The 24,861-nt window shown below is 44.4% G+C and overlaps 1 protein-coding gene across 2 annotated transcripts in view; it reads left to right on the forward strand.

Annotated features, from left to right (window-relative positions):
- The first annotated feature begins 22,915 nt into the window (after window positions 1-22,915).
- Window positions 22,916-24,861, forward strand: part of COQ8A (coenzyme Q8A) — a 224,570-nt gene continuing 222,624 nt past the window's right edge. The window contains exon 1 of one of the 2 annotated variants that reach the window (XM_030195735.1): window positions 22,916-23,023. The gene's annotated coding sequence lies outside the window, so the exon portion shown is untranslated. The remainder of the gene's footprint in view (window positions 23,024-24,861) is intronic. The other variant, XM_030195736.1, reaches the window with a different exon arrangement.

Below are 24,861 nucleotides of genomic sequence, written 5' to 3' on the forward strand. Positions count from 1 at the left end.
GTCCTCCTGCAGTTTCAACCTATGTTCATGCAGGATAGCAGGCAAGCACTATTGAGAGACCTCCTTCACACATCCCTAAAAAAAAGTCAACAAAGCACTCGAAAGCCCCTGACCCACCCATGTCCCTCCCATTGTTACGCATAGAAACACTTAGGTGCTATTCGTAACATAGTAAATGACGGCAGATAAAGACCTGAACGGTCCATCCAGTCTGCTCAACAGTAACATTCATTATTCATCTCATGATTAAACCAACATAAAATACTTGATCATGGTCTCTCTTTTGCATTTCTGGGACATTGACCGGTCTTGTTCTTAGTTTCCAAGTGATGCACATTGAAGCCCACTCCAGCCTATCCCAATTTGTCTTGTTAATTGCAGGACGCAGACTGTAAAAGTCTGTCTGGCACCAGCTTTAGTTCTTTACAGCCAGAGTCGCAATCTAAAGCGCCACTTGACATGGAAACACACATGCAACCATTTATGTTTTTTTTTGGGGGGGGGGGGGGTTTATACCATTCGTTTTCTAATTAGAGATCCTTTGTGTTCATCCCACACCTTTTTGAATTCCGTCACCGTTTTTGTCTCTACCACCTGCCTCGGGAGGGCATTCCATGCATCAATCACCCTCTCCATAAAAAAATAATTTTCTGGCATTACTCCTAAGTCTACCACTTTCCCTTCTGTGGAAAATATTTCTTTCTATATTAATACCTTTCTAGTATTTAAACGTCTGTATCATATCTCCCTTATCCCTCCTCTCCTATAGGGTCTACATATTCAGGTCTTCCAGTCTCTTTTGGCACAAGTTTTATCACCTTCCTCTAGACGGATTCAACTCTTTTTCCATCCTTAGCAAGATACGGCTTCCAAAACTGAACACAATACACCAGGTGGAGCCTCACCAATGACTTGTACAGGGGCATCAACACCTTTCTTCCATTGGTTACACCTCTCTCTATACAGCCTAGCATCCTTCTAGCTACGGCCACCGCCTTGACACACTGTTTTGTTGCCTTCAGATCCTCAGATATATCACCCCAAGATCCCTCTCCATATCTGTGCATATCAGCCTCTCACGGCCTAACACATATGGCTCCCTTGGTTTTCTACTCCCTAACTGTATTTTGCATACTTCCAGTGGCGTAGGAAGGGGGGCGGTGGGGCGGTCCGCCCTGGGTGCATGCCGCTGGGGGGGGGGGGGGGGTGTTGGCTCCGCTGGTTCCCTGCTCGTTCTGCCCCGGAACAGGTTACTTCCTGTTCTGGGGCAGAGAAAGCAGGGAACCAGCGGAGCCGACGCAGCTCCCAGCAACGTGCAGTCGGGGTGGATCAGCCCTACCGCTCGTCCCTCGCCGCTTTGCGATGTAAGTATGCGCTCCAGGGGGGGGGGGGGGGGCGCTCCAGAGGGGGGAGGGTGCGCCGTGCTGCACCCGGGGGGGGGGGGGGAGGGTGCGCAGTGGCGACCTGCCCCGGGTGTCAGCTGCCCTTGCTACGGCACTGCGTACATCTACCATTTCGGCACCTTGCATCTGTGAGAACACTTTTCCACGCTGATAATTCAGCATGGAAGTAGCACCTAACATTCAGTACCATTATAGAATTCCCCCGTAAACATGTCTGAAAGTATAATTATAAAATAATTTTTCTTGCTCTCTCTCCTGCAATATCTTTCGGATTTTCCTGTAAAAGTTGAGCCTGAACACTCGATTCTTTTCATAAGGATATAAGAATAGCCATACAAGGTCAGACAATGGTCCCTATCCCAGTATCTTGCTTCCAACAGTAGCCAATCCAGGTCACAAGTACCTGGCAGAAACCCAAATAGTAACAACATTCCATGCTACCAATCCCAGGACAAGCAGTGACTTCCCCATGTCCATCTCAATAACAGACTTTTCTTCCAGGAACTTGTCCAAACCTTTTTTTTTTCCCCAGATACACTAATCACTGTTACCACATCCTCTGGCAGTGAGTTCTGGAGCTTAACTATTCGTTGAGTGAAAAAAATATTTCCTCCTATTTGTTTTAAAAGTATTTCCATGTAACTTCATTGAGTGTCCCCTGGTCCTTGTACTTTTTGAATGAGTAAAAAATCGATTCACTTCTACTCGTTCTACATTCCTCAGGATTTTGTAGACCTCAATCACATCTTATTTATTTATTTATTTGTTGCATTTGTATCCCATATTTTCCCACCTTTGTGCAGGCTCAATGTGGCTTACGTTGTTCCGTAATGGCGATCACCATTTCCGGAATGAGAAATACAATATAGTATTACATTAAAGTTCATAAATGTTACAGTAAATTATAAAGTAAGTTGGATAAACAGTTTATTTCAGGCATAAGAGATAAGGGGGTAGTGCGTTAATGTTCATTGGTGATAAGTTGATTGAAGCAACCAAATGTAAAGAATTCAATTTTATTTTCCTGTGCGTTATCATAGTCCTGACATCAGACATTACTTAAGTCTAATCCTAATGTTTCAACTTCCTTCTTAAGTATGTTGTACATATTATCTCTAGCGCTAATGTTCACATCCAAATACTTTATAAACTCCAGGTCACCTAACCACCAAAATTCAGTGGCACTAAAGCGGGTAATGCAACTGAAGATACAAGTGGCGTACCAAGGGGGGGGGCGGTGGGGGCGGTCCGCCCCGGGTGCATGCCACTGGGGGGGTGCCACACGCCTGCCAGCTCTTCGTTTTCATGCTCCCTTTGCCCTGGAACAGGTTACTTCCTGTTCCGGGGCAGAGGGAGCATGAAAACGAAGAGCCGGCAGGCGCGCGGCACCCCCCCCCCCAGCGGCGTGCACCCGGCGGGGGGTTCTTTCGCGGGGGATCGGGAGTTCTTTTGCCGGAGGGGGGGGCTGCACCCGGGGGGGCGGGGTGCATTGGCGAACCGCCCCGGGTGTCAGCCCCCCTAGGAACGCCACTGCCTCTGACTGCTGCAAAAAAAAGGGGCAGGTCAGGGGAAGTAGAGGGAGGAGCCTGGGGTTATGTAGGTGCCGTCAATATTCAGTGCCAATACCCACAAGGCTAAGCAGCCTAATTGAGGGACAGCTCAAAAGCCACTTAGCTATGCAGGTGCTGACTCTGAATATCAGACGGAACCTGCACAACTTCTTTTTCCATTTAAACTTCTCCTGATGCCCCTCCCAGCCCCTGACAAAGCCTCCTCCTTCCTTCCTTGCTTCCTTCCTCCCCCAGCCTACTGCCGTGATCAAGGCCCCTGAACCCCAACCCTCCTGTGTACCACGAGCCGTCACAAGCGGTCACAACAGCCATTTTTTCAGGGAAATCACAAGAGGCAGAAGTGAGTGGCCTTCAATACTGCCCCCAATGACCCCCACGGACTGCCAAGGACATCAGGTAGGCCTAGGGAGACCCTGATCGTGATGGCAGGCTGAGAGGAGGGAGCTTTGTCGGGGGCTGGGAGGAGGATGGGGGGGTGGGGTTAATAGAACAAAAAGCTATACGGTTTCCAGCCGATATTCAGCCAGGGCCCACATGACAGTTATACAAGTCCCAGCTGAATATCGGTTGGCACTCGCATAAGCCCAGTGACCAGAATCAGGAAAATTAGCCCTGGATATTCAGTGCCAGGATCTATACATAAGTACATAAGTATTGCCATACTGGGAAAGAGCAAAGGTTCATTGAGCCCAGCATCCTGTTTCTAACAGTGGCCAATCCAGGACACAAATACCCAGCAAGATCCCAAAAATGTACAAAACATTTTATACTGCTTATCCCAGAAATACTGGATTTTCCCCAAGTTCATTTAATAACGGTCTATGGACTTTTCCTTTAGGAAGCCGTCCAAACCTTTTTTAAACTCCACTAAGCTAACCGCCTTTACCACATTCTCTGGCAACGAATTCCAGAGTTTAATTACACGTTGAGTGAAGAAATCTTTTCTCCAATTTGTTTTAAATTTACTATATTGTAGCTTCATCGCATGCCCCCTACTCCTAGTATTTTTGGAAAGCGTGAACAGACGCTTCACATCTACCCATTCAATTCCACTCATTATTTTATAGACCTCTATCATATCTCCCCTCAGCTGCCTTTTCTCCAAGCTGAAGAGCCCTAGCCGCTTTAGCCTTTCCTCATAGGGAAGTCGTCCCATCCCCTTTATCATTTTCGTTGCCCTTCTCTGCACCTTTTCTAATTCCACTATATCTTTTTTGAGATGTGGCGACCAGAATTGAACACAATATTCAAGGTGTGGTCTAACCATGGAGCGATAGAAAGGCATTATAACATCCTCATTTTTGTTTTCCATTCCTTTCCTAATAATACCTAACATTCTATTTGCTTTCTTAGCCACAGTAGCACACTGAGCAGAAGGTTTCAACGTATCATAAACGACGACACCTAGATCCCTGTCTTGGTCCGTGACTCCTAACATGGAACCTTGCATGACGTAGCTATAATTCGGGTTCCTCTTTCCCACATGCATCACTTTGCACTTGCTCACATTAAACGTCATCTGCTATTTAGATGGCCAGTCTCCCAGTCTCGTAAGGTCCGCTTGTAATTTTTCACAATCCTCCTGCGATTTAATGACTTTGAATAACTTTGTGTCATCAGCAAATTTAATTACCTCACTAGCTACTCCCATCTGTAGGTCATTTATAAATATGTTAAAAAGCAGACCTGCACTGATTATCCAGGACTAATCTAGCTGGCGACAGTGTTTAAAAAAAAAAACACTGACTGTCACCGACTGAATATCGACTGGAAAATATGTTGTCTGCTGATGGAGTATATTACCCATTGGTGATGAAAGCTTCCAAATGGTGAAATCATTCTCTTGCACTGGACATTTGATAAATATCTTCCATTTTCATTGCAAGGAACTTCTTCCAAAAGAATTTAAGGTGGTCCTTTCTTCACTAAACGGTCCATCAGATGTTGGCGTGCACGGAGTGGCAGGTGCGTCTCTGGCTGCCTTATTGGGCATATTAGAAGAACTGGATGTAGGTCTTTATCTACCGTCATTTACTATGTAAGGGAGACTTGAAGTGAACATAACAAACATATACTTAAGCACAGCACAGGAATAGTGGAGATGACCAAAAACAATAAACATGTTTGAGGTCCAAGATAACTTTAATGGTCATCTTCCATCAGACTTGACACAGGCCATGTTTTGGCTTAATGGTTTGCAGCAGGAATCTTTAATATATATATATATATATATATATATATATATATATATTAGCCGTTAAGCCTGTAACAGCGGGCTAGTTTTTTGTTTTCCTATGACCTCCCCCCCCCCCATCCACCAACCCTGCTCTCTCCCCTACCCTCCCCCCAGCGTCTGTTTCCCTCAGTTCCGCCCCCTCCTTCCCTCCCTGCTCCCTCCTCCTCCGATTTCCACGCTCATGTCTAAGCCCTCCTCCCCATTGGGCTGTACTGCTGGTGGAGGCGGGGCTTGGACTTCTACACTCTCAGCGTTCTGACTCTACTGAGCATTTGCAGGTGAGTCGGTCACTTGCCATTTATATGTTTGATATATATATATATATATATATATATATATATATAAAACAAAAGATACATAAACATGAAGATAAATTACACAAGGTACATAAAAAATAATTCAAATTTTATTACATAATTTAAAACATCAGATGTGTAAAAAAACAATGACAGCAATAAAAATAGTGACAATATAAAAACATAACACGTGATATGATAAACTGTGTATTAGACCTTTTTCTCTCATCTACGGACTAACATTATGACTTGAACTGAGCTTTGTGTACTTTATTCTGTTGTACTATAACACATGTATGTTTGTTTGTTTTGTTTTTCTGTATTTGATGTATCTTTACAAACTAATACAAAAAAACCTGATACAGCAACAATATCAACTGGACCAAACCATAAATATACAAAGTTTAAAAACATACCCAGATATTCAATGCCGAGCCATATCCAGGCATTGGAACTGGATATCCAATGCTAATCAAAGTGCATTAGCTGCCAGAGCTTATGTGGGTCCCAGCTAATATTCAGGTCGCCCCATGGAGCATTGCGTTCAATTCTGGTCGCCATATCTCAAAAAAGATATAGAGGCATATTTTCAAAGCATTTAGCCTTCCAAAGTTCCATAGGTTTCTATGGAACTTTGGAAGGCTAAGTGCTTTGAAAATATGCCTCATAGTGAACTTTAGAAGAGGTTCAAAGAAGAGCGACCAAAATGATAAAGAGAATGGAACTCCTCTCGTATGAGGAAAGGCTAAAGAGGTTAGGGCTCTTCAGCTTGGAAAAGAGACGGATGAGGGGGGATATGATTGAGGTCTACAAAATCCTGAGTGGTGTAAAACGAGTAGAAATAAATTGATTTTTTATTCGTTCCAAAAGTACAAAGATTAGGAGACACTCAAGGAAGTTATATGGAAATAGTTTTAAAACAAATAGGAGGAAATATTTTTTCACTCAAAGAATAGTTACACTCTGGAACTTGTTGTTGGAGGATGTGGTAACAGCAGTTAGTGTATCTGGGTTTAAAAAAAGGGTTAGGACAAGTTCCTGGAAGAAAAGTCCATAGTCTGTTACTGAGATGGACATGGGGGAAGCAACTGAATGGAATCTTTCTACTCTTTGGGGTTCCACATGGAACGTTGCTACACTATGAAATTCTGCATGGAATCTTGATATTCTTTAGAATTCTAGAATCTTGCTATTCTTTGGGGTTCTACATGGAATGTTGCTACTCTTTGGGTTTCTGCCAGGTATTTGTGACCTGGATTGGCCACTGTTGGAAACAGGATGCTGGGCTTGATGGACCTCTGGTCTGTCCCAGTATGGCAACACTTATGTACTTATGTGCTTGGGATTCTGAATGGAATCTTGCTACTCTTTGGGGTTCTATATGGAATGTTGCTACTATTGGGTACTTGTGACCTGGATTGGCCACTGTTGGAAGGATACTGGGCTAGATGGACCATTGGTCTGATCCAGTATGTCCATTCTTATGTTCTTAAAGGTATCCATGGTTGCTGAGATGAACATGCCTGAAGGTGAGGGAAATTCAGGTGAAGGAGGCTGATGGAGAAATAACACTGTCACATAAAGAGACATCGATTTCCAAAAAGTGTACCCAGGCACGGGCACAGGCAGGCTGAGGCAAACAATAAGAGGCTTGGAGGAAGCCTGTATTATGTTACTCTGAATGTGAGTGACCTCATTAGATCTGGGATACTTCATATGGCTGTACATGGATGGGAGACCATGAGGTACTTAGTAGATGTACAACACAAACAAATACTCCACTATAACCACACCATATTGCACCCTTCCTATTTCAGAAAACCTGAAGATTCTTGGAGTTACCATCGACCGAAACCTCACTCTCGATACCCACGTGAAGAACACGACAAAAAAGATGTTCTACTCGATGTGGAAACTCAAAAGAGTTAAGCCTTTCTTCCCGAGAAACATTTTCCGTGCCCTGGTACAATCTATGGTAATAAGTCACCTGGACTACTGTAACACTCTATACGCTGGCTACAAAGAACAAACTATCAAGAAACTCCAAACAGCCCAAAATACTGCAGCCAGACTCATATTTGGAAAGACCAAATACGAAAGCGCGAAACCCTTAAGAGAGAAACTTCACTGGCTATCACTCAAGGAACGCATCGAATTCAAGATCTGCATGATCGTACACAAGATCATTCATGCAGATGCCCCACTTTACATGTTTAACCTAGTGGATCTACTGCCCAGAAACGCCAAGAGATCAGCCCGCGAATTCCTCAATCTGAACTTCCCCAGTTGTAAAGGAATTAAATATAAGCAGGCATACGCCACCACCTTCTCATACAGAAGTACACAGCCATGGAATGCGTTACCCCTAGCCTTAAAAACCATGGACAATTTAAGCAACTTTCGCAAATCTTTGAAGACACATCTCTTCAATAGAGCTTACAAAAAGAACCCTTAAAGACACAAATCACCACCCAACCCACCCAAGTATCAAAATACACCTCTTACACCACCCTATCTAACACCTCCTTCTCTATCTTCAAATATCTTCATCTTACCACTGAACGTATCTAGGATCCTCTCATGACTATGTCACAATAACACTCTGTAAGCCACATTGAGCCTGCAAATAGGTGGGAAAATGTGGGGTATAAATGTAGTAAATAATAATAATAATAATGTTATTGGCTTTTTGCTTCTGTCTGGCCAATAGATGGAGCTGTTCTCAAAGGCCTGGCCCAGTTTCTTTTTACCCCCAACTTATATCACCAGCTTTTATATTTATTAATTGGGGTTTATTAACCACCTTTATAAAGAGATTCACCCAAGGCAGTGTACAGCAGGTACAGCCTGGCATAAACTTACCATTGTAGTAAGTTATTAGGGTGAGACAAAAAAACAAAGTAACCCCCTACAGTTTTTGCAGTTGTCCCAGCAACCGCTTTGAATTTAAATAAGAAATTGTACGTAATTATTTAGTCCTCATACTTACATATTACTGTTAAACAGCATTTAATTATCTTAAGCTATGCTGATGTGCTCTGGTGGTGTAACTTAATGGTTAGTGCTGTGGATCCTGGTAACTCTGGGAAACTCAAGTAACCCTCCATTGTAGCAGGCAGTGGCGTAGCTACGTGGGGCCTGAGGGGGCCGGGGCCCCCGCAGATTCACCCCAGGACCCCCCTCCCGGCGAACCCGCCCCCCGCCGCCGCCTACCTTTACTATTGCTGGCGGGGGATCCCACTCCCCGCCAGCCGACGTCTTCTCAGTCCTTCCTGCTCTTCAATGTGTTTGCTGACGTCCTGCACGTAATTGTACGTGCAGGACGTCAGCAAACACATTGAAGAGCAGGAAGGACTGAGAAGAAGACGTCGGCTGGTGGGGAGTGGGATCCCCCGCCAGCAAAAGTAAAGGTAGGCTGCAGCGGCGGCGGGTTCGTGGCGGGAGGGGGGGGGGCGGCAATGTCGGCGGTGGGGGGGGCGGCGCCAGGGGGAGGGCTAAAATGTGCTCCCTCCCCCCGGGCTCTGGACCCCTCACCCACGGAAGGCTGGCTACGCCCCTGGTAAGTACCTGTATATAAAATCTAAACCGCTTTGATTGTAACCACAGAACGGCAGTATATCAAATCCCATCCCCTTACAGACATTTTCTACCGAGCAATTTTTGTGTTAAAAATGTTCGAGCTAAAACAACAGTAAACAAAAATGTCATTCAAATGATACAAAATGTGTCAGAATTTTGCAGGTAAATACCAAGGAAGAGGAAGAAAATCCTGAACTCAAAAATTCACAATTCTCAAACAGCAAAAAAGAAGTTTCCAGTAATTTGTATATAGAAATCTAAACTTTCCTATTTACATTTGAAAACCGAGGAAAAGACCTCAAAACGCCCAACCGCTTACTCACAAATTTTCAGTGGCTTTAACTGGGGACCTGGTCATAAAAACTCTGTTTTTTTTTTTTTTAAGTTATTTAATTTTTTTGAAACTTATTTATCATTTTCTTAAAAGTATCTCAAAACTTTATTCATCAATACTTTCTTACCAATACTATAGCCCTAAGGGGTGAAGGGGGGCACCTAGATGTGGGTACAGTGGGTTTTGGGTGGGTTTTGGAGGGCTCACATTTACCACCAAAAGTGTATGTAACAGGTGGGGGGGGGGGGGCTGGGTCCGCCTACCTGAAGTGCACTGCACCCACTAAAACTGCTCCAGGGACCTGCATACTGCTGTCAGGGAGCTGGGTATCACATTTGAGGCTGGCATAGAGGCTAGAAAAAAATATTTAAAACATTTTTTTAGGGTGGAAGGGGGTTAGTGACTACTGGGGCAGAAGGGGGAGGTCATCCCTGATTCCGTCCGGTGGTCATCCGGTCATTTAGAGCACATTTTTGTGGCTTGGTCATAAAAAAAATAGGACCAAGTAAAGTCGGCCAAGTGTTCATCAGGGACGCCCTTCTTTTTCCATTATTGTCTGAGGACGCCCATGTGTTAAGCACGCCCCAGTCCTGTCTTCGCTATGGTTCCGACACGCCTCCATGAACTTTGGTCGTCCCTGCGACGGAAAGCAGTTGAGGACACCCAAAATCGGCTTTCAATTATGCCGATTTGGGCGACCCTACTACTACTACTACTATTTAGCATTTCTATAGCGCTACAAGGCATACGCAGCGCTGCACAAACATAGACCCTGAGAGAAGGACGCCCATCTCCCGATTTGTGTTGAAAGATGGGCGCCCTTCTCTTTCGAAAATGAGCCCACTAGTGAGGCAGATCAATTGTCTCTTCCAGTCACTGTTGATGAAGTGTTGTGGGCTATTCGTCAACTTCCTGCGCACTAACCGTTTTTATAAAGCATTCGCAGATCATCTTGCTGAACCGTTAATCGGCATGTTTAATCTGCTTCTTCCTCAGGAGACCTTACCACTTTCTCTTAGGTAAGTTGGTATTATATTGCTGTTAAAGCCTGGTAAGGACACAATACTACTACTACTTATCATTTCTATAGCGCTACTAGACGTACGCAGCGGTGTACACTTGAACATGAAGAGTAAAATGTGCTTCCCATTGAACTATAGTAGCTGGTAGCAAAAGCAGTTATAAACTCTGTATTTGTGCTTATTTTTCTACACTTCTCTATACAATACAGATGGCCAAATTTCAATGAAGATATCCTGCTTCCCGATGGGTTCATCTTAAATGTTGTTGTAATCTACCTTGAGAAGCCTGGTGTTAAGGATGGAATATATTGAAATTAAATGGAAGTAAAATTAAACTCTTCTTTCATTTGGGGCACATGGAATCACATCTTCACTTCATCTGTTTTGTAGAAGTTGACATTTTAGACACACAAATGGATTATTCTGTTTTGAACATGTTTCAAGGACAAGCCTAATGGTTAGTGCAATGGGCTTTGATCCTAGTGACTTGGGTTCAATTCCCACTGCAGCTCCTTGTGACCTTGGGCCACTTAAATCTCCATTGCCCCAGGTGCAAATAAGGACCTGTATATATTGGTGCGTGATCCAAGATGGCTGCCTGAGCAGACGTGTGGGAAAGAGTTCCCGAAAGTCACCGAAAACTCCTTCAATTGAGTGCTCTCAGACCCGTCATGGGTAAGAGGAAGGGTAAATCCTTAGTGCCTACCTCCACAGGCAGGGTTGAGCCCCCTCTTTTGAGGCAGTTGACGCTGGAAGAATCGGGACTCCAACCGCCGGGAACCGGAATGTTCGCTTATGGCGGTCCGGGTGAACAACTAGACCTAAGCGCTGAGGGAGTATCTTTAAGTCCTCCTTCTTTGACGGTACCTCCAAGACCAGGACGAGAGGCGACGGGCGCGGGAGAACGGCGCGTTGAATCCGGAAGTCGGTCCTCAACGGCTGGGTGTGGAGACCCCGCGGCCGCGTCGACGCCAGTGCAGTTACCAGCTTCGACAAGGATCTTGTCTGAAAAAAGCCCCGGGGAATCGCCCTTGAATCTTGAAGTTATGAAACCAACTACCGTTACGATGGATTCTATATGGGATGCAATCCAAAGATTGAATACCAGCTTGCAGCAAATTTCAGGTACTTTGTCTGGTGCTGTGGTGGACATAAAGAGTCTACAATCTGATTTGCAGTTGAAAAATGCAGAACAAACTATAAAAATGGAGAACTTTGATAAAGAAGTAAAAACAATTAATTCCTCTATAAATGTTTTAATAAGGGATAGTAATTTTCAACAACGCAAAACGGAATATTTAGAAAATCAAATGAGGGCTAACAATTTACGTTTCCTCAACTTTCCTAAAAGCCCATTGGTTCCAGCAATTGACATGCTAAAGAAATACCTTAATGAAATATTAGGTATACCATCTGAGATGTACCCTCCGATTACTCGAGTAATGTATATTTCTGGAGCACAAGGGAAATTATTACCTGTTAACTCTCAAGATGATCTGAATATAACAGAATTATTAGAATCCTCATTAGAGACTATAACAGAAAGAACTACACTACTGGTTACTTTTGCTCTGCAATTAGATCGCAATAATATTTTTAAACTCTTTTTCCGCCACACTAATTCATTATTCTTTGGCTCTAAATTTCAAGTATTTCCAGACTTTGCCCGAGAAACTCAAAGGAAGAGGAAACAATTTTTGTTATTAAAAGAGAGAGTTTTGCGTATAGGTGGGACCTTTATGTTAAGGTTCCCATGTAAATGTTATATTTCTTTGAACTCAGTAAATTATGTTTATTTTGATCCAGAGAAGTTAAAAGTATTTATTGCAACAAAAGAATAACACTGCAATAATCTTGGATTGTAAGCGTTATACCAGTTAGCGATTTTCATGTTCCTTCTGCTTAAGTAAGAAGTTAATTACTTTGATAAATATGAGGTCATTTAATTTTCCTTTCTTGGATCAACAATTGTGGACTAAAATTTATATTTTTTTTCCTAATAGCAATTTCCTTTTGTAATATTATTACCTGATGTGTGAGATTTATGTTATTACATAAATGTAATGTTATAATTATCAAAAATAAAAATTTAAAAAAAAGGACCTGTATATATTATGTAAACCACTTTGAATGTATTTGCAAAAACCACAGAAAGGCGGTATATCAAGTCCCATTTCCCTTTCCCTTTTTGAGATTCTACATGGAATGTTGCTACTATTGAGATTCTGTTGCTACTATTTGAGATTCTACATGGAATGCTGCTACTATTGAGATTGTGTTGCTACTATTTGAGATTCTACATGGAATGCTGCTACTATTGAGATTCTGTTGCTACTATTTGAGATTCTACATGGAATGTTGCTACTATTGGAGATACTAGATGGAGTGTTGCTACTATTGAGATTCTGTTGCTACTATTTGAGATTCTACATGGAATGCTGCTACTATTGAGATTCTGTTGCTACTATTTGAGATTCTACATGGAATGTTGCTAGTGGAGGAGTAGCCTAGTGGTTAGTGCAGTGGACATTGATCCTGGGGAACTGGGTTCAATTCCCACTGCAGCTACTTGTTACTCTGGGCAAGTCACTTAACCCTCCATTAGCCCAGGTTCAAAAACTTAGATTGTGAGCCCACTAGGGACAGAAAAATTACCTACATATAATGTGTTACAGCGCTGTGTATGTCTAGTAGCGCTATAGAAATGATTCGTAGTAGATTGTGCAGCTAATGCAGAGGGAGATAAATGATGCAACACCTTCTGATGTGCTTATGTCGAGCTCTGAGAACCAATGATATGAAATATTGGACTCTTTGCCTTAGGCTTATGGGGTTCCATAGGTTACTGTGTCACTGTGAATAAGGGTGCTTTTCGTAGTGTAGCAGCCCCTGCTTCACCACTCCCACTAAGCAGGGCCCCTTATTTATATCCTACTTCGGTTGTTATCTTATGTCTCTTCTTCTTCTGCTTCGCCATATACTCTTTGCTATCTGCAAAAAAAAAAAAAAAAAAAAAAATTTTTATCATGTATTTATAGTGGACACGCCTATGCCTATGTACACTTATTTAGATAATTTACTGCTGAACTCATCGTTACGCTTTGTCCAGCTCATTCTTGCTGTACACTATCTTGGATGACCCTTCCCAATAGCCAGGAGGAAAATCCCATTTAGTCAAGTACATTTAGCCAAACTTCTCTTAGCATCCCCGGATTAGAGAGTTGCATGGGAACAGAAATCTAACCCATCCCTGTCCGTCCCTGCTGGAATCTTACCCATCCCCACGAGAATTTAACCCATCCCCATCCATCCCTGCAAGAATTTAATGGTACATAAAAGAAAATTCCAGTCAGCTCTCTCAGTCTGTCTCTGGATTTGAGCCACAGCACTGCAGGCAAGGAAGGAACGGATTTTGGAACTTGGAACACTCCGGTGCACACATGTGAGATTTGTCTCTGATTCCCTGGCACTCTATGATGAGAGGTCGCCACATGCACGCACCAGTAGGTCAGGTGACATCTGATGCTCGTGCCTGTGTCAGAGCTCAGGTCTGCGCATCAGCCCGGGAGCAGAGAGGATTAATAATAACATAGTAAGTGACGGCAAATAAAGGCCTGAACGGTCCATCCACTCTGCCCAATTGTCACACTCATTATCAATTCATGATTAAATCAACAAGTGTGATATTATATACTTGATTATGGTCTTTCTTTGGTGGTTCTGGAACATAGACCATAGAAGTCTATCCGGCCCTATCCTTACGTTCCAACTGCTGGAGTTGCTGTTGAAGCCCACTCCAGTCTGTTTGTCTTCTCATTTGTGAGACACAGACTGTAAAAGTCTGTCCAACACTGTCCTCATGTTCCAGCCACTGGAGTTGCTGTCTAAGCCCTTTCCAGCCCATCCTAAACCAGACTACCATGTATGAGACACAGACCATACAAGTCTGCCCGGTATTGGCCCTAGTTAATCACAGCCAGAGTCGCCATCTAAGCATTACTTCACACATCCACACACATGCAGCCATTTAAGGTTAGGTTTTTTATAACTTTCATTTTCTAATTAGAGATCCTCTGTGTTCATCCCATGCCTTTTTGAATTCCGTCAGCAGTCACAGAACTTGGTACTCAGTAGGTGAGAGGCTGGCACAGGTGCAACTTACATTTCCACGGGAACCCCATAGGAATTGTTTCCATCCCCAAGGGAATCCCGCAGGAACTGATTCCTTCCCCGCGGGAACCCCGCAGAACTGCTTCCATCCCCATGGGAATCCCGCGAACCCCGTTCCCATGCAAGTCTCTACCCCGGATTCAATTTATCTATCTTGGACGTCTTCATTTATTTTATTTTTTGTTACATTTGTACCCCGCACTTTCCCACTCATGGCAGGCTCAATGCGGCTTACATGGGGCAATGGAGGGTTAAGTGACTTGCCCAGAGTCACAAGGAACTGCCTGTGCCTGAAGTGGGAATCAAACTCAGTTCCTCAGTTCCCAGGACCAAAATCCACCACCCTAACCACTAGGCCACTCCTCCACTGTTGCTACTATTTGAGATTCTACATGGAATGTTGCTATTCCATGTAGAAGTCGGCCCTTGCAGATCACCAATGTGGCCGCGCAGGCTTCTGCTTCTGTGAGTCTGACATCCTGCAGGACGTCAGACTCACAGAAACAGAAGCCTGCGCAGCCTTCTACATGGAATGTTGCTAGTGGAATAGCAACATTCCATGTAGAATCTCCAATAGTAGCAACATTCCATATAGAATCTCCAATAGTATCTATTTTATTTTTGTTACATTTGTACCCTGCGCTTTCCCACTCATGGCAGGCTCAATGCGGCTTACATGGGGCAATGGAGGGTTAAGTGACTTGCCCAGAGTCACAAGGAGCTGCCTGTGCCTGAAGTGGGAATCCAACTCAGTTTCTCAGTTCCCCAGGACCAAAGTCCACCACCCTAACCACTAGGCCACTCCTCCACTCATAGTACCCTGTTTACTATTTCAGAATGTGCATGCTTCCTCATGGGCTATTAAGTCTTGAAAAGAGTGGGGGGGCATCATGTAATTCACAAACAAATAGTCTTATCCGGCTCATGGCTGGACAGAACAGAGAAAGAATGGAAACTCCGGGCAGACATGACATAGTGCCTGCAATGCTCGCAAGTGGTCAGAGTTCCAGTGGATAACTGTGGCGTCACACAGGATATGTATCCTTTGCTCATACTGCTTAGCTATTCAGAGAGTGATACATTTCTCTTCATCCCAGGGATCATATTGGCTCTGTCCATGGTATGCTCTAAGGTAGGGATACACTCAGGATTCCAAGGGGCAACCGGAACAAATCAGCAGGTTGTACCTAGTGCTCTAGAAGCCAGGTTTGAGCAACTTCTTCTGTCTGCTACTTATGCAGCCCTCCATGTCATCAACCCTTTTGTCATAGGCTGTGTAGGATGAGCAGCCCCTTGACCTTCTATTCACTTCCCCCTGTCATCCTGGTTACCTCTGATGGGCAGGGAGAGACTCATGTCCTTTCTGTACTAGGATGAGACCTTGCAGTGTTCGTGCAGGTCTTTGATAGGTATTGCTTTCAGCCTAAGAGATAAGGGCATTTGGGTGCTTGCTTTAAGAGCGAAGGGCCAGAGGCTGGTATTCATTACACTGACTCATTTTCATAAGCATGTTTAAACTCTGGAATTCATTGCCGGAGAATGTGGTGAAGGCGGTTAGCTTGGCACAGTTTAAAAAGGGGTTATATGGTTTCCTAAAGGACAAGTCCATAAACCACTACTAAATGGACTTGGGAAAAATCCACAATTCCAGGAATAACATGTATAGAATGTTTGTACGTTTGGGAAGCTTGCCAGGTGCCCTTGGCCTGGATTGGCCGCTGTTGTGGACAGGATGCTGGGCTTGATGGACCTTTGGTCTTTTCCCAGTGTGGCATTACTTATGTACTTATGTCCTCTACTTGGCTCACTTTTATTACATAGAGCAGTGATTTAACCTATTGTGATGTCATAGTGGCTCATTCCACCAATAAGAGCCAACCTCATTAGTGATGTCACAATGGCTTGATTGTATAGAATGTTTGTACGTTTGGGAAGCTCGCCAGGTGCCCTTGGCCTGGATTGGCCGCTGTCGTGGACAGGATGCTGGGCTCGATGGACCCTTGGTCTTTTCCCAGTGTGGCATTACTTATGTACTTATGCCTGTGCCACATAACACTAAAAAGATAGAGAGAGGTGGGGGGGGGGGGGGGGGTTGTAAGCCACTGCCTGACTAGCAGCCATTTCTGTGGCTCAATGTATCAATTGGGATTTTAGGCAGCGGATATTATTGCTTTACAAGCTTATGGTCATTTCGTACCCTTGGATTTTGGGCTTTGTATTCTTGCCAGACAATTCTTTCCCCTCTCTCCATTTTTTTTTTAAAGTTTTGATTGGGCTCTTTTATACCCATGTTTGGAAAAGCCCCTACTGCTAGGACGTCAGGGACCACTGATTAGGCCCTCCAGTTGAGGTGGTGTAGTGGGCACCATTGTACGTGTGTTAGGTGCTTCTCTTACTCTGTCTGATAGATTTCATGGCAAACCTATAGTTTATCATTGTATCCCATACCCCCTGCTTCATGCCGCACAAGTGGTGTCAAGCCTATTCCTGTGGCTCAGTTTGCATAGTCATCTCTGCAGCCATCATTGAACTCTTGATGAATTAGGAGTTGTATCTCCCCTGTTCTGAGCTGATTTTACAACCTGCCTCACTGACACAGACTACTCAGTAATTACTGTGGATTATTTTGGATTCGTATTAGGTAAATGCAGTGCTTTTTTTGTAGGAAAAAAGGTACCGGTATTCATTATGGGTGGGGAGTCACCATCTATGGCTCCACCCATATGGTAGCCACACCCACAGTACACACCCCTTATACCAGCCATGGCGCATATAAACAGGTATCACTGAAAATACTATACCAGTATAGGAGAAAAAAAAATAACTTGTGACTTTTTTTCATTATAAATAATTTCTGTAAGCTGTTACAGCTCCAGTATACCCAGTGCAAAAAAAGACAGATGTAAATTCTCAGATTGGACATATTCCAAACACTAAAATGAAAGTAAAATTATTTTTTCTACCTTTGTTGTCTGGTGACTTTGTTTTTCTGATCATGTCGGTCCCAGTCTCTGATTCTGCTGCTCTCTATCTGTTCTCTTAACTCCGGTTCCAGAGCTTCTTTTCCATTTATTTCTTTACTTTCCTCCTTTCTTCTTCATTTCTTGTTCTACATCCATAGGTAAAAGCTGGGTCTTCTGCAGACTTGACTGGAGGAGGTACAGAGTGGATCCAGTTTTTGCCTATTTTCTCCATCCATGTGCAGTTTTTCTCCTCTTTTCCCTTTCCCTCATCTCTGTCAGTATGCATCTCCTTCCTATTCTTCCCTCCCCTCCATCCATATGCATCTCCTTCCTCTCTCTTCCCTCTCATCCATCCATGTCCAGCATTTCAACTCTCTTCCCTAAATCCATGTCCAGCATTTCTCCTCTCCCCCTCCCCTCCATGTTCATCTCACTTCCTCTGTCTTCCCTCCCCTCCATACATGCACAGCATTTCAACTCCCTTCCCTCCCCTCCATCCATGTTCATCTCACTTCCTCTTTCCTCCTCTCCATCCATGTCCTGCATTTCAAATCTCTCCCCTCCCCTCCATGTGCATCTCCTTCCTCTGTCTTCACTATCCTCCATCCATGTCTAGCATTTCTCCTCTCTCCCTTCCCCTCCGTGTGCATCTCCTTCCTCTGTCTTTCCTTCCCTCCAACATTTCTCTTCCCTGCCCTCCACTCCATCCATGTCCACCATTTCTCCTCTCTTCCCTCCCCTCCATGTGCATCTCCTTCCTGTCTTCTCTCTCCTCCATCCATGTCCAGCATTTCTCTTGCCCTCCTCTCCATCCATCCATGTCCAGCAACTCTCCTCTCTCCCCTGTCCTCATCTCCCATCCGTGTCCAGCAATTCTCCTCTGGCCTCCCCTCCATGTCCAGCGATTCTCCTCTCTCCCCTGCCCTTCCCTCCCATCCATGTCCAGTGATTATCCTTTGCCCCTATTCTTCCCTCCCATTCATGTCCAGCGATTCTCCTCTCTCCCCTGCCCTCCCCTCCCATCCCATCCATGTCCAGAGATTCTCCTATGCCCCTATCTTTCCCTCCCATCCATGTTCAGTGATTCTCTTCTCTCTCCTCCCCTCCATGTCCAGCGATTCTCCTTTGCCCCCTATCCTCCCCCGCTCTTCCATATCCAGTGACTCACCCAGCCTCCATCTGCCCCGAGATCATTCCAACCCCAGCCCCACCTGACTGGCCTCAGCTCCACAACTTTCTGTTCGTGCCTTCTGCGTTGAAATCTTCTGTTTACCCAAAGTCGCAGCGGCAAACCTATGCCTGATCCATCTGTAAAAAGTCAAAAGCTGTTCCAGTTGGATAGGCAGTGACTTAAAAGGTGGCGGACAAAAGTTTTTTTATTTTTTAAATTATTGGACAACCTTTAATTTATTTGAAAGCTTCCCATATGTAGATATAAATATAATGAAATAACAATTTAATATCACTAAAACAGCTAAACAAATTATTGTAGCTGGTAGAAACAGCAGTTACAAACTCTGTATTTTGTGCTTCTTTTTCTACACTGTTCTATACAATACAGATGGCCAAATTTCAGTGAGGATATCCTGTTTCCTGATGGGTTCGTCTTAACTGCCGTTGCAATCTGCCTTGGGAAGCCTGGTGTTATAAAGCTGGAATATACTGAAATTACATGGAAGTAAAAACTCTCCTTTCATTGGGGCACATGGAATCACATCTTCACTTCATCTGTTTTGTAGAAGTTTACCTTTTAGATACACAAATGGATTATTCTGTTTTGAATATGTTTCAGGGGCAAGTGGTTTTATAAGTCAAAACAAAATAAATAAATAAATAAATAAATAAAAAGACATCTTTTGTTTCATGCAGATCCCTTTTGTATAAACATAACTAAATTGGTTACAAGCCTCTAATGCAGTTGATTAGTTTTCTTATATTTTGTTCTTGTGATAACTTGTAAATGAAGAATTGCGATATTGAATACAAAAGTGTATGTTTGTGTCCCTAGTCATGCATTCAAAGTTTATATAATTCTTTCAAGAAAGCCAGTTGAGCACGACCACGTCAATCTCAACTAGAAAATCAAACAGATCCAACGGACATTGGAGCTGTTTGATTTTCTAGTTGAGATTGACACAGACCATATGACCCTGAGGCAGGTAACGAAACGCTGGCCATCGTTGGTCGTGGTCGTGCTCAGCGTCAAATAAAAGAAAAAATCTGGACCTCTACAAAGCTAAGTAGCCTTTAAGTTTAATATTATGTATAGTGTGTATATCTATACATCGAAAGAGAAGAAATAGGAGAATGAAAAACGAATAGATATATATAAAAAAGATATTAAAAATTTATATGAGGTGTTTGCCAGTGATGAAGCAGCCCAGCCCCCGTGAGCTTTTATTGATATAGAGCCGGGGGCGTTTTGAGGCAATACCTCTATAAGTAAAAGATTTAATCTTCGGTCAGAAGTAATGCCAGTTGTGCTTATATATATCTCCTTCACTATTGTATTTGTTATATACCCAATTGGACATTCAAATGTTTGCCCTTCAGTCATGCCACATGTTCAGAAATCATAGCCATAAGTATAGGCAGTTATTCAAAGATTATCACATGCACACACCAGAATAGGTGCAGGACGTCAGCATGCAACTGTTGAAGGAAGAAGACTTTTCTGAGCAGTGGAGATTGAAGTTTGAGGTTTCTCTAGTGAGAAAAGGATCTGAATATTTCAGGATTACTTGAAGTTTATGAAGAATAGAAAAGGGTGAATTTCAGTTTGAGTGTTTAAATCCTATAACCTATATAAAGGCTAGGTAGATTTAAGTGACTGTAAGCAAGGAAACCTTAATATTTGATCTGAAATAAATATTTGATCTGAGATAGTTGATCAGAGATAAATGTTTGATCTGAATTATATCCTTTGGTGCAAAGGAGATTAGAAAAAGAATCTTTGGAAACTAAGAGGACTTTGCTCGCATTTTGAATTAGCATTCCTATTTTGAGTTGGAAATCTTTGAAGTGTTATGAAAATACATTTTGCTTTAATGAAATTGCTAAACTTTAGAGTCAGAGACTTATCAATGAGGGATACATACAGTGCTATTTTTTCCTGAGGTCCGGCTTACTTGCCTGCTCCCTTCTGTTCCTGCTCTGCTAGACGGAGGGGGGGGGGGGGGGGCGCCAACTGATAGTCTGCAGCAGGGGCGTAGCTACGGGTGGGCCTGGGTGGGCCCAGGCCCACCCAATTTCAGCCCAGGCCCGCCCAGCGCCAGCCCCAGCACCCATTGCCGGTCACTGCTGCTTTTCCTGTTGAGCAGCAGGGCCGGCGCTACAAAAAGAAGCGCTAACGGCGCTAAGCATGAGAAATGTTTAAAAAAAAAAAAAAAGTGCGGCACCGGCAGGCACTGTCTCGGCAGCCTTGAGGCATTGGCTGCTGGCTCGCAGGCTCCTCCCGTCTGCGGGAGGAGCCTGCGAGCCAGCAGCCAATGCCTTAAGGCTGCCGAGACAGTGCCTGCCGGTGCCGCGCTTTTTTTTTTTTTTTAAACATTTCTCGTCCTTAGCGCCGTTAGCGCTTCTTCTTTTTTGTAGCGCCGGCCCTGCTGCTCAACAGGAAAAGCAGCAGTGGCCGGCAATGGGGGCTGGCGCTGGCATGCAGGGCGGGCCTCGTCGAAGAAAAGAGGGAAAACATGGAAGGATGGGGAGAAAAAGAGGGAAAACAGATGGAAGGATGGGGAGAAAGAGGGAAAACATGGAAGGATGGGGAGAAAAGAGGGAAAACAGATGGAAGGATGGGGAGAAAGAGGGAAAACATGGAAGGATGGGGAGAAAAGAGGGAAAACAGATGGAAGGATGGCAGAGAATGAGGGAAAACATGGAAGGATGGGGAGTAAAAGAGGGAAAACAGATGGAAGGATGGCAGAGAATGAGGGAAAACATGGAAGGATGGGGAGAAAAAGAGGGAAAACAGATGGAAGGATGGCAGAGAATGAGGGAAAACATGGAAGGATGGGGAGAAAGAGGGAAAACAGATGGGACGATGGCAGAGAAAGAGGGAAAACGGAGGATGGGGAGAGAAAGAGGGAAACAGATGGGAGGATGGCAGAGAAAGAGGGAAAACGGAAAGATGCAGAAAGAAAGAGGGGAGACTACTGGAAGGATGGGGAGAGAGAGGGGAGACTGGAAGGATGGGGAGAGAAAGAAGAGAGCTGCTGGATGGAAAAGGAGAGTAGTGAAAGACTGGAGAATAAGAGGAAGGGGCATGGGGGAGAACAAGGGTGAGAAAAAGATGAAAAGCCATAAGTAGATGAAGGAAATTAAAGAATGGATAGTAAGAATGAATTAAATCTGGACAGAGAGAGAGGCTGAAAAAATATTGAAGAAAGCAAAGAAAAAGGAGAGAAAAATGACAAATGGCCAGGAAAACCTGGCAGAAGAGTTAAGCGAAAACGAAGGAAAGCAGAATCTAGAGACTGGGAGCAACACAATGAGAAAAAGTAAATGGCCATACAAGAAAGGTAAAGAAAATAATTTTATTTTTAATTTAGGATAAAGTAATATGGTACCTGTGTTAATGAAGTTTCAGAGACCAATACTTCCTTCCTTAGGTCAGGCGAGGATACCGTAACAGCATTATACTGACCTGAGGCAGGAGGTTTTGGCCTCTGAAAGCTCACTGAAAAGGGTGTTAGGCTATTAAATAAATTGTCTGAAATCTGATGCACTGAAAAGCAGCACTTTACCCTGTGTGACAAATGCATCTGATTAGCGTGACTACATTTTGCTGGGGGAGGGGGGTAGAGAGAAAATTTTGTGCCCACCCACTTTGGGTTCAGGCCCATCCAAAATTGGCAGTCTGGCTACGCCACTGCTCTGCAGGGGGGCACCAGAGACCCTAGGCACGGCCCTGCCACCAACAATAAAGAACGACAACGTGAACGCAGCCGCTCAGGCGAAACAGACAGAGATAAAGCTAAAGTGGCTTCAACGTGTTGACGTCACTTGGTCCTGCTGTTTTTATCTGGCCTCCTTGACAGAACTGACAGGACAAGCCCGCCCATCCCCCCACGTTCCCGAGCGCGCTGTTTACAACACACGGGGGCTTTCTGCAAGCACGCGTCTCCGATTGGCTGGGGGGTGGTGGTGGCAGCGAGGCGCACGCGCCCACAACGTGAGAGACAGGGGGGGGAGCCGCGAGCTTTAAGTCCCAGCAAGGCCAAGTGCAGGTATGGAAGGAGCATAGAGAGAGGGAGGGGACTCGGTGCGAACCAATGGGCGCGCAGCAGGGGGGAGGGGAGAGAGCGTGCGCGCGGCGGAGTTGGTAAACAGCTGGTTCTGGTGGTGGCGCGTGAGAGAGAGAGAGAGAGAGACAGAGGGCGAGGACGGAGGAGAAGCGCGGCGGGGGGCGCATCGCTGTGGTGGCTCGTGGGCTCCGGTGCACCGTGTGTGGGTAAGAGCGGGGGGAGGTCATTGTGGGTGACCTTGAGATTGGGCGGCTTCTCTCTTCGCTGACTGGGGGAGGGGGAGGGGGTCGGTTCTCGCTTCGTGCCTGTCACAGGGGTTTGTGCTGGGCCGCTGCCGCCTTTTCCCCTCCCCCTCCTCCGGTCGGTGGGTCCCTGACCCCGGGGCATTTGAGAAATGGAAACGTGGCTGTCACTGGGTCCCCGGGCAGTGGTGGGAGAACTGTTCTCATTTGGTTTACTTGTTTTCTAGGTCTGGGGCAGGTGGGGGGGGGGGGGGGGGGGGGGGGGGTCTTGTTTATTCCGAACGTGCATGTTTGTCAGTCGGGTGAGGCAGGTGCTGCAAAGGTTCAGCTTTTGTTTTTTTGGCAGCAGCAGCTCCAGCTTCTGATTACTTTGCAGACTTTGACAGTTACTGTTTCCACTGGAGATTTTCCAACTTCCCCGCCCGACCCTCATTACCTTTACTGTAAATACAGATCACAGCAAAAGCTGCAGCTCTTTCACATCTCTCTACTTTCCCTTCATTTATGTGTGTTCAAGACAACAAATGTAATAGGCCTTTTTTTTTTTCTTTTCATTTTCAAAATGAACTTGATTAAAAATGAAAAACAGTATTGTTATTGAACCTCAAAGTTACAGAAACAGCAAGTTAAAACAATAGAAGTAATAATAGGGTCCTGGTTGCCAGAGAATGTGGTAAAAGGTGGTTAGCTTAGCAGAGTTTAAAAAAAAAAAAAAAGGTTTGGACGGTTTCCTAAAGGAAAACTCCATAGAATTGGACTTGGGGAAAATCCACTATTTCTGGGATAAGCAGTATAAAATGTTTTGTACTTTTTTGGGATCTTGCCGGGTACTTGTGACCTGGATTGGCCACTGTTGGAAACAGGATGCTGGGCTTGATGGACCTTTGGTCTGTCCCAGTGTGGCAACACTTATGTACTTATGTGCTTGGGATTCTGAATGGAATCTTTCTACTCTTTGGGGTTCCACTTTGAAATTCTGCATGGAATCTTGTTATTCTTTAGAATTCTAGAATCTTGCTATTCTTTGGGGTTCTACATGGAATGTTGCTATTCTTTGGGGTTCTACATAAAATGTTGCTGCTATTGGGTACTTGTGACCTGGATTGGCCACTGTTGGAAACAGGATGCTGGGCTTGATGGACCTTTGGTCTGTCCCAGTATGGCAATACGTTTGTACTAACACAGGCTTAGGTATACTGCATTTTAACAGCACAAAGTCAAATGACATTATTCTGTGTTGCGGGTAGAGAAAATATTTACTTGTGAATATACTATCCTCTTATCAGTCCTCCACCCACCATTAAGTATATAGTTCTAGCACAAGAAGATTACAGGTGGCTCCTGTATAGCCTGCAGTTTGTACAGTAAATACAGATCACAGCACTCGGCCGCCCAGTAATAAAGGTCATTTGGGGAACTGGAAAGTCTCCAATAGAAAAAAAGGAACAAGGGCTCCCTTTTTGGTGCAGCAGACATTTGCAGCATTTCCATCTAGATATGTTTATACTTTTATCAAGTATAAATATCAGAATGTTTTCTAATTGCTTTGAACGAGGCATTTGAGGAGAGCAATGGTGATCTCATGACATCAATACAGTGTCCTTCCAGTTGCGTCTCTTCGACTTAGAGAATGAAAAGTTCAGTAAACTGAAAAATCCGTTTCCCACATTTCCCCTTATTGAAGTATAGGTTGTGAAATCTCCAGGCAATGAATAGTATGAAAGAGGGAGGGAGGGAGGAGAGGGGGGTCTGGAACTCGGAGTAGAGAGAGGGAGGGATGAGAGGGGGGCCTGGAACTCGGA

Source organism: Microcaecilia unicolor, chromosome 3 (assembly GCF_901765095.1).
Source record: "Microcaecilia unicolor chromosome 3, aMicUni1.1, whole genome shotgun sequence".
Taxonomy (NCBI): domain Eukaryota; kingdom Metazoa; phylum Chordata; class Amphibia; order Gymnophiona; family Siphonopidae; genus Microcaecilia; species Microcaecilia unicolor.